Source organism: Somniosus microcephalus, chromosome 6 (genome assembly GCF_052327205.1).
Source record: "Somniosus microcephalus isolate GS21.2 chromosome 6, FLI_Smic_1.0, whole genome shotgun sequence".
Lineage (NCBI taxonomy): Eukaryota > Metazoa > Chordata > Chondrichthyes > Squaliformes > Somniosidae > Somniosus > Somniosus microcephalus.
Genome location: NC_140992.1, coordinates 84,760,032 through 84,774,950, shown reverse-complemented (window position 1 = coordinate 84,774,950; position 14,919 = coordinate 84,760,032).

Here is a 14,919-nt window from a genome sequence, read left to right as displayed (position 1 = left end):
TGGTTGTGGCATGCGGCTCGTTCCTGTAGGACAACAGGAAGCTGTTCAGACGTTGGTGGATTGAGCCCTGACCTTGCGATGCCTTCAAGGCGTGCTTCAAAGTTTGCACAAACCTTTCTGCCTGGCCGTTAGTAGAGGGATGATAGGGCGCAGACCTGATGTGTTGGACACCATTCACATGCAGGAAGGTTGCAAACTCCTGTGATACAAATTGTGGACCGTTGTCACTTACGAGTTGTTCCGGTGAGCCATAACGGCTGAACATCTCACCAAGTTTCTCAATTGTTTTCTCTGCCATGGTAGACCTCATCACAACGACCTCCGGCCACTTGCTATGAGCGTCCACAACCACCATAAACATCTTCTCTTCGAAAGGACCGGCGAAGTCCACATGTACTCGCTGCCACACTTCTTCAGGCCAATCCCAGGGGTGTAGGGTTGCCAGCTGTGGAACATTCCGGACCCTTTGACATGGGGAACATGTTTTGGCTTTCTCCTCAATATTCCCATCGAGACCTGGCCACCAGAAGTAGCTTCTTGCCATTTCCTTCATCCGAACCATCCCACTGTGGCCTGTATGAAGTTGTTGCAGTATAGTTCCCTCAGAGGTGGCGGAATGATGACACGGCATCCCCAAAGAAGACAACCTGCCTGGACGGAGAGCTCATTTCTTTTTGAAACGTAAGGTTTCAAACTAGGAGAATCTCCTATAGCTCTCCCTTGAATGACATCGTCCATTACCTCAGACAGGACTGGATCGTTGTGGGTGTACCTTCGCACCTGAACGGCAGTGACAGGTGCTCCCTCCACTTGTCTAAAGTAGAAGATGTCTATCTGACGAGGCTCTGGGGGAGTAACAGGCAAGGGTAGCCTCGAGAGACCGTCTGCGTTGCCGTGCAAGTCTGATTTGCGATACTTGATGTCATATGTGTGTCCTGACAACAGTAAAGCCCACCTTTGCATCCTGCTTGCAGCGAGAGACGGAATTCCGGTGTGGGGCCCGAAGATTGAAGTCAATGGACGGTGGTCCGTCAGGCGTGTGAACCTTCTCCCAAACAGGTACTGATGAAATTTTCGAATTCCAAAAACGATTCCCAAGGCCTCGCGCTCGATCTGCGCATAGTTACTCTCGGCCTTGTTCAAGGTGCGTGATGCGAAGGCGATAGGTTTCTCTTCACCCGAAGGCATGATGTGGGATATAACTGCTCCCACACCATATGGTGATGCATCACATGCTAGCTGCACGGGCAGCTTTGGGTCGAAGTGTGTCAGGACCTCCGATTTCAGCAATGCTTTCTTTGCTTGGGCGAAAGCTTCATTGCACAGTTCAGTCCATTTCCATGTTTTGCCTTGACATAGCAACTGATGTAACGGCTTCAGCAATGTTGCTAAGTCTGGAATAAACTTCCCATAGTAGTTAAGTAGCCCCAGAAATGAACATAACTGGCTCACATTCTGGGGTGCTGGGGCCTCCACGATCGCCTTGACCTTTGATGGCGCCTTATGCAGGCCAGTAGCGTCAATCACATGCCCCAGGTACTCAACTGAAGACTGAAAGAATTCACATTTGTCTTTACGAACTCTGAGTCCGTACTCTTTCAGTCGTTGTAGTGTCGCATCCAAGTTCAGAAGATGATCCTCCTCATTTGTCCTAGTGACAAGGATGTCGTCCAGGTAGCACTGGACTCCTGGCAGTCCACTCAAAATCTGATCCATTGCCCTTTGGAATAGAGCAGGGGCCGATGTAATTCCAAACGGAAGGCGGCAGTACCTGTATAGCCCCTTGTGTGTCACAATTGTCAACAGCTCCTTTGATTTGTCATCGACATGCATTTGTAGATAAGCCTGGCATAAGTCTATTTTGCTGAACTTTTGCCCTCCGGCCAGGCCCGTAAAAAGATCCTCAATGAGGGGAAGAGGGTACTTTTCCGCAGACAGCACCGGGTTAATAGTCACTTTAAAATCCCCGCAGATTCGAACAGATCCATCCTTTTTCAGGACAGGAACAATGGGTGTGGCCCATTTGCTCACGCTCACAGGCTCCAGGACTCTATTCTCGACTAAGGCCTCCAAGTTAGCCTCAACTTTTGGCCTAATTGCATAGGGTACAGGTTGGGCTTTGTGAAACTTCGGCTTGCTTTCAGGTTTAATGTCCAGTCTCATGCTGATCTTTTTCATGCTTCCAAGTTCCCCATTGAAGAGTTCTGCATGTTTGTTTAACACTGCAGTCAGACCTGACTCCCCTTTTGACATCATGCGGACTGCAGGCCAGTCCAGCGTGATTTTCTCTAGCCACGCACGTCCCAGTAGCGATGGGTAATTTCCCTTTACCACATATAGTGGCAGTTTTGCAGTCTGTCCGTTCAATTTAACTGTCACCTCAACGATGCCTCTCATGGCCACAGGTTCGCCGGTATACGTCTTTAGCACAATGTTTGTTGGCTGAAGGGTAAGATGCTTTAGCATTTTGTTGTAGACAGTGTCTGAAACAAGGGACACAGTCGCGCCTGTGTCCACCTCCATCCGCACTGATTGTCCCTTCACCAGTGGTGACACCCAGTAGCCATTTGAATGACCTGCAACCGTCAGTATGTGCACCTCTTCCTCCTCAGAGGTGTCGTTCCCCTCGTTTTGCTTGTTCCACCATACTGCACTGAATGAACACTCTTTTTCCTCTCTTGTCCAAATACAGACATTTTGCTTCCATGCTTCCCAGCTCTGTCTGTTCTTTTTTTACCTCTACAGGCGCGTTCAATGTGACCCTTTTTGCCACAATTTCGGCATTCCAGCTCTGTACACCAGCAGTCATTAGCGTGATGGCCCATTTTCCCACAACGGTAACATGTGCCGTTCCGCGCACCTTTAGGCTCAGACGACACCTTGTGAACTCTCCCTGTTGAACTCAACTGGTGAGCCTCCTTTTCTGCCATCTCCATGGAGACACTAACTTCAATGGCCTTTTCAAGAGTAAGGTTGTCCTCAGTAAGAAGGCGCTTCTGTGTGGCTGCGTTTTGCAGACCACACACAAGTCTGTCTCTAATGGTGTCATTCAGCACCTCCTTGAACTGGCAGTGTTCTGACAACCTTTTTAAAGCAGCAATAAACATCATCACTGATTCCCCCTCCTCTTGATTCCGTTTGTGAAATCTATGGCCTAGAAATTCAGTAAGGCCCCGCCAGCTCGCTTGCGCCCAAAAGTTAGCGCTGCGCGCGGAGCCAGTTGCGACCGTCAGAAATTCAGTTTTTGCGTCCCAAGTCGGAACCGGGCTCTATTCCAGGGTGTGCCCGCCCCCGCTTGGGGCGCTGAAACTGAATTTCAGCGCTGTAGGTGCCGCTGCGCCACCCGCTGCGGAGCGGCAGGCTGCGGTACTGCAGGCCTCCTCCTTCTCTTAAGGGGGAGGTGCCTGCAGCGGGGAGATCGCCGCTTGATAGTGCCGGCAAATGAGCCCGGCACCACGGAGAAGTGCCGGGCTCGCGGAAAGCAGCCGGCAATGCCGCGGGGGGGGGGGTGGAGGAGGCCGGGGAAGGAGGTGCGGGCAGGCGGCCGCCGAAAAAGCAGCCGGCCGCACCTCCGCCTTAACTAGCGCCACTAAGGCTGCAGGACGGCCACGGTTGCAGAACGTTGTTTGCGGCCGCTGCGGAAGAGGCGGCCGCAACTAAATATGGGGGTTGGGCCGGTATCAGGGCGGAACCGGGGCACTGCGCACACCGATGACATCATCGGTGCCGGCGCAGCGCTACCGGCTACCGCCGCCATTACCGCTGTGCTGAATATCAGCGCAAACTCCTCTATTGGCGCAGAAGCCCTCTTTGGGCGGTAACTGGGCGCAAAGCTGGCGGGGCCTTACTGAATTTCTAGCCCTATATCTCTCAGCAATAAACAAAGGTTTTGGTGAAAAATGTGCTCCAAGAATTTCCACTAGTTGCTTATATGTTTTAGTTCCTGGCTTATCTGGCTGCACGAGGCTGCGAAGTAAATTGAATGTCTTCGGCCCGATTACACTCAAAAAGGTAGGCATGACATTTTCATTTGCCACTGCATTCGCCAATACAAAATAGTCAAAACGTTCCGTATATGTGCTCCATTGCTCCACATTTTCATCAAAATCACCGATGTTTCCTAATATAGTAGCCATCTCACGTTTCAAATTAAATTTTCTGTTTACTCACTGCACCCGTAACGTATGCAGATTCATCCGCTCCTCGTTGCCACTTGTTGTGTCGGTACCTTTCTACCTAGACACAATTTAGGACTCAGAACTCAGAGATTCAAACATGAAGGGCTAGAAATTCAGTATAGCCACTTTTGGGGGCGGTAAAGTCGGGCGGCCGCTAAAGTTTGCGCTCGGCGCAAAGTCGAGACCACTTCGCCGATATTCAGTAGCATCGCCCTAAGAGGTTGCTGGAGTGCAAAAACTGGCGATACACGACTATCTTTAGGCGCTAAGCCGGCGGTGCTCACTCTAAAGCTACTCTTGTGCCTTCCTGCTTTCAGATGGTGAGGAGGAGGTCCCTGAAGCTGCCAGTGACAGCCCCTCGGAAGAGGAGAGGAGGAGGAGGAGGAAGAGGAAGGCGGCCCATCAGTGGAACCCTCAGCTGCAGCAGCCCATGCCAATGTAGGGGACACATCTTCCCTGGAGGGGAGCCTGGTGGAAGGGTTGGAGGGGAGTGTAGCTCCTGGGACCAGCGGCCTGCAGCAACGTGGGAGGGGTCGGGAAGCTCAGCGGCCTTCTCGCCAGAGGGGGGAAGGGTCGGAGGGGAGTCCAATTGCTGGGCCCAGCGGAGTGCAGCAACACGGGAGGGGTCGGGAAGCTCAGCGGCCTTCTCGCCAGAGGGGGGAAGGGTCGGAGGGGAGTCCAATTGCTGGGCCCAGCGGAGTGCAGCAATGCGGGAGGGGTCGGGAAGCTCGGCGGCCTTCTCCCCAGAGGGAGAGTGCGGCCTCCAGTCCGGCGACGGTCAGCGCCGAGGAGGTGCGCCTCCTCGAGGAAATGGCCATGGACTCGGAGCGCCGTCACACGGAGCTCATGGGGGTAGTGGCACGGATGCCTGAGGCCATCGAGTCCCTGGCCAGGAGTGTCACTGAATTCGGGGCATCACAGGCCAGGAGTCTGGGTGAATTCGGGGCATTACAGGCCAGGAGTCCTGCGGAATTCGGGGCAGCTCAGGCAGCTACTGGCCAGATGATCACTGGTGCCGTCCAGTCACTGGCTGGTCTGATGCGGTCGCAGACCAGGGCAGCACGGGCACTAACTGCTGCCACACTCGCTGCGTCAGCCAGGCATCGCCAGGGCACCCGCCGCGCTGCAGCAGCACAGCGGTCTGTTCCTCGGCAGATTGCTGCGCATGCTGCAGTGCTGGCCCGGCCGAGTGCCAGTGTGTCAGGCAACCAGCGAGCGCCTGCCATCAGCCAGCTTGCCCCCATTCCTCCAGCCGCCAATGCCACTCCCCCAGTGGAGCTGCCACGAGCTGCTGGTCAGACTGATGCTGGCCAGCCACAGCTGCAGCAGTCAGCAGCCGGCCCCTCGAGGGCCAGACCTCGTCTAGGCCGACCCCCAAGGGCATCTGCCGTCACGCCATGCGCCCCTCAGGAGCCTTCCCCCAGCCTTGCAGCAGCCACTGGGCTCACCTTGAGGAGGAGCAGCAGGCCGGGCAGGGGCCGCACAAGTGTGCACAAGGCATCGCCCTCGCGGGACAAGAAGTAGAAGGCGTGGCCAAATGTTTTGTTTTTTTGAAGGCCGAGGATGAAGGCCATTATTGTTTAACTGTTTTGTTAATCCTCTCCAGGTTGTGGGAGCGAGTAATGTGTTTGACTGTTTTTTGGGGGTTTCTTCTGTTTTTGTTTTTCATGTGGGAAGGGCCCTGAGTTTGTTCAATAAACAATTTTCTTTATTCAGATTGTCCATGTTTGATCTTTGAAGTGTTTGTTGCCTTAACCGGCTGAGGGCTTGCGGAGCGGCTGCATTCATGTTCTTTCATTGGCACAAGCCATTCCCTGACAGGGGGCCTAGAACCTACGTTCAATAAGCCGCCGACGGGCGGCCCTTGCACCTTCTGCCTCCCTCCTGGGCTGGTACTCCTCGTCCTCCTCCTCCTGCTCCTCCTCCTGAGGTGGTGCTCCAACCTGAGGTGGCAGTGCCTGAGTCCTGCGGATAGCCAGGTTGTGCAGCATGCAGCAGACGACAACGAAATGGGAGACTCGCTCCGGCGAATACTGCAGGGCTCCACCGGAGCAATCCAGGCAGCAGAACCGCTGCTTCAGGACGCCAATTGTTTGTTCTATGATGTTCCTAGTCGCTTGATGGCTCTCGTTGTATGCCTCTTCAGCAGGGGTCCTGGGCGCGCAGAGCGGGGTCATGAGCCAGGTACACAAAGGATAGCCTTTGTCCCTGATAAGCCATCCTCTTGGGTGAGGCTGTGCCTGGAACATGTCAGCCACAGTTGTCTGTCGCAGGATAAAGGCATCGTGGCTGCTGCCTGGAAAGCAGGCATTGACAGCTAGGATGCGCTGCCTGTGGTCACACACCAGCTGTACGTTGAGGGAATGGTAGCCCTTCCGGTTGCGGTAATCCTCGGCATGCTCCAGAGGTGCCTGCAAAGCCACATGCGTGCAGTCAATGGCGCCCTGCACCATGGGGAAGCCCGCTATTCTTGCAAATCCCACTGCACGCTGCTGCTGCTTCTCCAGGGTCATGGGGAAGGAGATGAATTGACGTCTCCTTCTGAAAAGGGCATTGGTCACCTGGCGGATGCAGCAATGCACGGCGAACTGGGAGATGTTAGCAATGTCCCCAGCAGCGGATTGGAAGGAGCCAGTGGCATAGAAATTCAGAGCCACCGTCACCTTCACTGCCACCGACAGAGACGTCCTGCACCTCAGCTGTGGACGCAGATCTCTGTGAAGCAGCTGGCAGATCTCTGTGACCACCTCCCTTCTGAATCGCAGCCTCCTAACACACTGCGCGGCAGACAGGTTGAGATAGGAGAACTGCTGCCGGTATACCCTGAGTGGGTAAGGCCTCCCTTGCCGACGCCTGTTGCCCCCTCTGCGTCTAGCCAGGGCTGCCACTCTCTCACGGCGTCTGTGAGCCCTTCCTACGTAAGGCTGAAAGCCAGCGTTGACAGCCCCCATAATATGCTGGCAAACAATGAGATATCAATGAAGGCAAAGAGAATTGCAAAGCTGTGGCCTGAAGCCAGAAATACCTGTGCTAGTGTTGGGCCAAAGCAGTAAGCTCTCTACCTTGGGCTCTCTCCAAAAATCCGTTTCACAAGATTGAGTGCTGCAAAATGGCTACCCTTTATAGTGCAGGGTAAGTGCCCTTTAATTTGTGCTCCCTGCAGCCCGCATCGGCTGTGAACCGTTCCACTTCACAGTCCTTAGGGCCGCCACGCCCACATTGGGCGGGCGCGACTGAAGTTCCGGATTGGGGCGCACAAAGGGCGTTGCACGAAGAAATGACGTCATGATCTGCGCGCGCAGCTGAGCGCGCGCAAATACTTTGCGCCGGCGCTAAATGTCTACTGAAGTTGGGGGCAGGTGCAGATCGCGCTGCGCCCGGGCGCTAAGCGCCTAGCGCTCAAAATCTACTCTTCTTAAGGCGCTAACGGCTGGCGCACGCAACTGAATTTCTAGGCCGAAGTGCTTTATTGGCAGGAAAGGAAGTTCTGGAAAGTTCCGAACAAAGAGAGCTAAACTTAACAGAGAACACCCAACCATTTATCTCCTGTAACAGCGCCACCACAGGTGGGAGGAGAACACACAATAGAACACACAATACATAACACCTATTAGTTTTACATTGTGCATAGCACTTTTGGAAAGATGAATTTGAATGGAATCTGGCTGTCTCCCTTTTGCAATCAACTATTTGCATTCTGAATTTTGAAAAGGAAGCTCTGTTGGAAACCAATTTTATATTTTAAATGCATTTGCCTTCCTTTTAGATTCTCAAATGTCACACACCATCACCCTACTAAAGGCAGCCTGCTTCCAGATCTCCTCTGTCAGTGCTGCTCCTGAATTGGCCACTAGAAGGTGTGGAAGAATGACTCAATTTCCGATTCGCTCCCCTTCTCTTAGACATTGCATCTGCCGTCTGTGTGATCTCGTGATAGTATGCTCAGAGTTGGAAACTCTATATATGTGGAGAATTATAGCTATAGGTTTGCTTACTACCACTTCATGGCACAACTCATCAGTGCATCAATGTCCAACTGATTACTCACAGCACAATGGAAAAGCCAGCTAATGCAAAAATGTCTCACTTAACATTGCCGCTGAATAGTAATGAGATAACAGATACATTTATTTATCCCTTGAGTAAAGCGGCTGGAGCTGGAGACATATAACTGGACGAGGGAATTCTCTGATACAAAATTAACTGGAGTCTAGAAAAATGTGAATATAGCACTAATCATCCTAGTCATTGACCATTCATTGTTTCTGGTTATCTTTGACTCTACACACCTTTTAAGCATCCATATTAAACATTGGTCGAATTTCAGGCAATATCTATGCAAAATTTCTTATGCTGTCCAATAAATCTAATTTTATCACTATAAAATTCACCTTTCAAGGAATTATTTTCTTTTGCCGTTGTACAATCCTCTATTGATTTTAAATGATTTGAAACTATTTGGCCTTCTTCAGCCATGATTTTGCGCTGTTCGGCGGGATGGTGGCGGGTCCGCTGTTCGGCGGGTTCTGGACCTGCTCCCGGTTCCCGCCGCCCTGCAGTTGAAATTTTGCGTTGATTGGCCTCGTGCGGGTTCTCCAAGGCAATTGCTGGGTGCGGGTCAGCTGCTCGTGTCCCATGAAGCGGTGTTGGACTGATTATTTAAAGGGGCCGTGTCCCCTCTGCAGATTCATTTCCATTTTGTTCCCTGAAGTGCTGGCTGCTACAGGTATGGCAGCGCAAAAACCTAAGGCTGCTCCCCGCTTCGATGAGGACTCCCTCCATTCTCTTGTGGAGGGAGTAAGAGGACATAAGGAGGTCCTCTTCCCTGGAGACGGAAGGAGGCGGCCTCCTCAGCATACCAAGGCAGCTTGGCTGCAAATTGCTGAGGAGGTCAGTTCGAGGTCGGTCTGCATACGCACCTGGGTTCAGTGTCGCAAGAGGTTTAATGATCTGTTGCGATCAGCAAAAGTGAGTATAACATCACACTTCCCTTCCATCTGCCTCCCAACTCTTCTTATCCCCATCACTCTGCATTGGCAACCTTCCCCTGCACATCCCAACTCAATCTAACATCCCTTGCACCCTCACCCATCCCTCTCTTTCTCTGTACAGAATCACGTCACCATCTTACTATGCACCACTCACTCTCTTACGCAATGCCAACAACTAACAATGCACAGGGAGGGAACTTGGTTTGTGCATCTCATAAGAACATAAGAAATAGGAGCAGGAGTAGGCCAATCGGCCCCTCGAGCCTGCTCCGCCATTCAATAAGATCATGGCTGATCTGATCCTAACTGCCAATCCACTATCACAGAACCATCTCCTGCATCTAACAGAATTAGACACATGAAATAGGAGCAGGATCAGGCTACACGGCCCCTGGGCCCGCTCCGCTACCCACAGGGCCATGACCGATCCGAACCTAGACTCATGTCCAAATTCCTGCCCGCTCCCCGTAACCCCTAATTCCCTTTACTTCTAGGAAACTGTCTATTTCTGTTTTAAATTTATGTAATGATGTAGCTTCTACAGCTTTTTGGGGCAGCATATTCCATGGACCTACCACCCTCTGAGTGAAGTAGTTCCTCCTCATCTCAGTTTTGAAAGAGCAGCCCCTTATTCTAAGACTATGCCCCCTAGTTCTAGTTTCACCCATCATCGGGAACATCTTTCCTGCATCCACCCGATCCAACCCCTTCACAATCTTATATGTTTCAATAAGATCGCCTCTCATTCTTCTGAACTCCAATGAGTAGAGTCCCAATCTACTCAACCTCTCCTCATATGTCCATCCCCTCATCCCCGGGATTAACCGAGTGAACCTTCTTTGTACTGACTCGAGAGCAAGTATGTCCTTTCTTAAGTATGGACAGCAAAACTGTATGCCGTATTCCAGGTGCGGTCTCACCAATACCTTGTACAACTGAAGCAATACCTCCCTATTTTTATATTCTATCCCCCTAGCAATGAAAGCCAATATTCCATTGGCCTTCTTAATCACTTGCTGCACCTGTATACTAACCTTTTGAGTTTCGTGCACCAGGACCCCCAGATCCCTTTGTACTTCAGTACTTTCCAGTTTCTTGCCATTAAGATAATAACTTGCTCTACGATTTTTCCTGCCAAAGTGCATAACCTCACACTTTCCAGTATTGTATTCCATCTGCCAAATCTCTGCCCACTTACTTAGCCTGTCTATGCCCCCTTGAAGGTTTTTTATGTCCTCCTCACTCACTACTTTCCCCCCCATCTTAGTATCATCTGCAAACTTTGATATTTTACACTCGGTCCCCTCCTCCAAATCATTAATATAGATTGTAAAGAGTTGGGGACCCAGCACTGACCCCTGCGGAACACCACTAGTTACTGATTGCCAGTCTGAGAATGAACCATTTATCCCAACTCTCTGCCTTCTGTTAGATAGCCAATCCTCTATCCATGCCAGAATATTACCCCCAATCCCGTGATTTTTTATCTTAAGCAATAATCTTTTGTGTGGCACCTTGTCAAATGCCTTTTGGATGTCTAAATACACTACGTCCACTGGTTCCCCTTTATCCATCCTATATGTTACTTCCTCAAAGAACTCCTTCATAGTCTCCCTCTAAACATCTATATCATCCATTCTTTACACTGACTCCATCAATCTCTCTCAAACTCCACTTGTGTCCCTCATTACAGGAGAAGAGAGCCCACAATAAAATGGAGAGGGGGAGGACAGGAGGAGGCCCACCATCCCTGGCGCACCTAACGAGTGCTGAGGAGGCAGCCCAGGGGATCGTTGGAGGTGCAGAGGAGCTGGAAGTGGGGGATGGAGAGACAGGCATAGAAGAGCAAGCTGGTGACAGAATTGATTTCCAACCTTCTGATTTAGCATTCATGAGTGAGTAATATGGGATATGATGTTCATAGAGATTGAGTGCTAAGCATCTGCACAATGGGATGTGTCTGCAACATACATTTCACTTGTGTAACTCATACCTTTACTCCCCCACATGACCATCGAGAGCCCCGCTCCCCACTATCCAGGAGGAACAGCAGGAGCACTCCTCAGAGGAACCATCAGCCTCTGAGGGAGCAGTGTCACCAGCATTCAGCGCACCCAGCACCAGCGCAGAGATGCACACCTCGGTGGGTTTTTTGCAAGATAGAGTAGCGTTGTCACCTGGTGTATCACAGCTCACAGGTGAGCAGGAGCAGATGTTGGAGACAGGTTCAGCAGTGGAGAGTCCTCGTCGGAGGACACAAGGCTCTCCCAGCTCTGCCCAGCTGCATGTAAACGCTGAGCCTCTGGGGCCATCCAGAAAGAGAGCGGTGCTGGAGCTTCAGGAACAAGTGCAGGAGGCTCTGATTAGGTTTGCAAGCACGGTAACTGCGAGTGTACAGAGAATGGAGGAGTCCATCTCAAACATTAGTAATGCCATGGTGAACGCTATGGGCAACCTAGGTGCTGCCATGGAAAGGATGGCAACCTCCATGGAGGACCTAACTCACCAGACACAAGCCAACATGGTGGCTCTTCTAGATAGATGGGCAATTATGGAGGATAGAAAGCCATCTACCATGGAGAGGAACCAGAGGTACATGGACATCCTGGTTATGAGGACTGTCAGTACAGAGACGGGTCCACATGGCCCCACCGATGTGCAGCAAGGTGCTCTCCAGCAACTTGCTAGCAGTGAAGTGCGGGCAACCCATAAGAGGGACGGTGGTGTTCGAGCACAAGGAAGTGGGGGCTCCTCTCCAAGTGCTCACACTCCCTTGCCACTGCCGAGCCCTCGGTCAAAGCCCCATCTGCCTGAGGCAACAGAGATGGCCAAGTCTGCCCCTGCACAGCCGCAGGAGGAGCAGACTTTGGTGGGGCCCTCCAAGGCTCCCAAAACCAGAGGATGGCTGCCAAAGGCGTCTAAGCAGGAGCAGCAGGGAAGTGAGCAGGCTGCCTCCACATATGCTGAAGCCACAGGGGTCTTACAACATAGAAGCATGTGTAAGAGGAAGATATCATGTTAATAATCACAAGGGTTATCACTTGGGTGTTATTATGATAGATATATTTGTAAAGTTTCTGTTCTTTGCCAAAATTGTAATAAACGAACGTAGAATGAAAGTTTGGAATCGTTCCCCTCTGTGTGCTGACAATTTGAGGAGGCACAGTTTAGGGTAAGTGTGCCTTTAAAATCCAGCAATGCCAGTTACAGTGGATCGATAGTGCACAACACATACTTGAAGCCTAAACACAGAATATGTCCCCCAAATTATTCAATCACCAACCTCACAGATTTCTAAATGACAAGATTGGAGAGTGCAGCTTTTACACTGCAGTTGCAGTTGTGAAGTCTCCAGTTTGCTGGTGTTCACGCCACACTTACCGGGCATGTTGTTGGAACGTCGTGAACATCTAAAAACCCTGTGAAAATAGCTCTAAAGTACCACCTAATAGTTAAGTGCCTTTAATCCCTTTTCCGCCACTTGGTGTTGGGTCCGTTTGCAAATTGGAAACCCGACACTCGGGAAAGATGAGTGGAGGCGGGATCACAGCGGGTTCATAACTCGCCGTCAATCATTGCAAATTTAACCTCTGACCTGCCTCCAATCCCGCCCTCTGAGTGCTGGCAAAATTCCGGCCTTCATGTTTTAGACAGATGTCCTGAGTTTAAACAGTTTTCACTTTCCTCATATCAAATTAATTAAAGCATAAATGAACATATGCCCTGCTGAATAATCCTATTAATTCTACCCTGCATTGTTTGGTTTCATTTGCGGCATGTGTTCTTTGAATCAGAGAACCCAAAGGAATGTATATATTAATTTCCTTCCAAATTTCATAATGATCATAATGTTGTCTCTTTAAGGTATTGAGCAGAACATCTTGTTTCAGTGTAATGTTTCCCTAATATACACATCCCTGAACTCTTTTTCAATGTATGTTTGTTTTTCTTTGATGTTTTGAGATTAGTTAGAGGAGGCAGAATTAAGCAAGAGAGTGCCTTACATGGGTCATCTGGAATCTGGATATTGCAATTGTAAATCATTTCACAAAATTGACTAATCTGAGGAAAGGATTATTGCACACTCAGACACCAGCTCAATGGGTGGAATTTTACATCTAATTCACAATTTGAGACAATAGTACAGTAGAAATAGAGTTAACATGTACAAATCCCATTGAGGAACTACATAGCATCTCTAATCTTTGACAACATTGGAATTTTTGACAAATTTTCTTTTCTTTTCTCCATCTTTGCACTGGAACTGTAAAAAAAATCTTTGAGAACATATTGGCTTGGAATTTACTGAAGCAGGGCATCTCACTACATGCCCCGTTCATTAGACTTTTTCACTCACCCATCAGATCGATAAAAATTTGAGCCGCAAATTGCTGGAAGTGCGAACTGATAATGATGCAGCAAGGGCAACTGAACATCTGGGACCTTGCTGAATGATGGAACCAACAGTGTATTTCCTTAGCCAATGAGATTTAAGGATAGAGAAAGAAACAGAGGAATGACGGAGAAAGGAATAGGGTGAATTATAGTCAAAACAGGTACAGAAAAAGAAATAAAGAGAGGGAAAGAAAGATTGGATTAAGAGAGAGAGAACAAAAAGAGACAAAGGAAAAGTAAATGTTCAATTTGAAAAATCTCTAAGAACAATTTACTACCTGCTGGAGTGAGACTCCATAGTTTCAATTATTCCCTTTCTGGGCTGGAGAGGTTGAGGGGCATTGCAGGAACATAAATCTCATTAAAAAGGTACTTAAGCTGTTAAGTACCAACCCTAACTTTCTGTAGTGAGTTTAGTTGGTAATTAATGCGCAAATACAGCAATTTCTTGAAACTCATGGGGAGGTTAAGTGCAAGATGCCATTTTCGCAAGGCTAACAGCGGAGTGGCGCAAATTATCCAGCAATTTGTGGTGATTTGTAACTCACAACGTATCTCTTCCTCGCCACAAGTTGCTGGACGATTTATACTCTAATAACAACGTGCATATTAAACTTGCATTAATTAACAATTTAATTGTTATTTTTTTTATTTACCTATTCTTATGTTCATTAATAAACAAACATTCTTATTATGAACACAGCTAGCTTTTGCTAGACACTTTTATTGAGCACATGTGGACTAGGTACAGTATCTGTAGAGGCTTCCATCTTGATTGTTGCCTTGTGGGTAGCCTAGCCTCATGGGTAATGTAGTCTTAATATATATACAGCTGGGTAGTGTAGTCTTATACATACAGCTATGTACAGCTCTACACAGCTCTACGGCTCCACCTAGTGTCCACTATAGAATGACATGTTATTGATCATTACATCCCCCTTTCTTTGAGGTTTAACAAAATCAATATCAATCAACTTTCAAGAAAACAATAAAGATAATATCAGTAACAATTTTGTTAGTGCTCTATAAACATAAACATTTTCAAAACAGTCAACACATTTTCAAAGCTTTACATTGTACTCAAAGATTAAGTCTTATCAGGCTCTTTTACTTCACGTGTGGATCTTCTCAACACAGGTAAGTCTGATGTGTCTTCATGAGATTGTTCTGGCAGAGAATGACAAGATGCAGTTGCGGCATTGTCATCAATCTGGTCTTGAATAGATCGAGGTCTCCTTGCGATCTTTGCTTGGAGAGGGTTTCAGTGTTTCCTTCACTCTTCATGCCATAACTCTCAATGTAGTCAATGCACTCTCGAAAAACTGCTGGCAGCTGGATCCCATCATACAGCATAG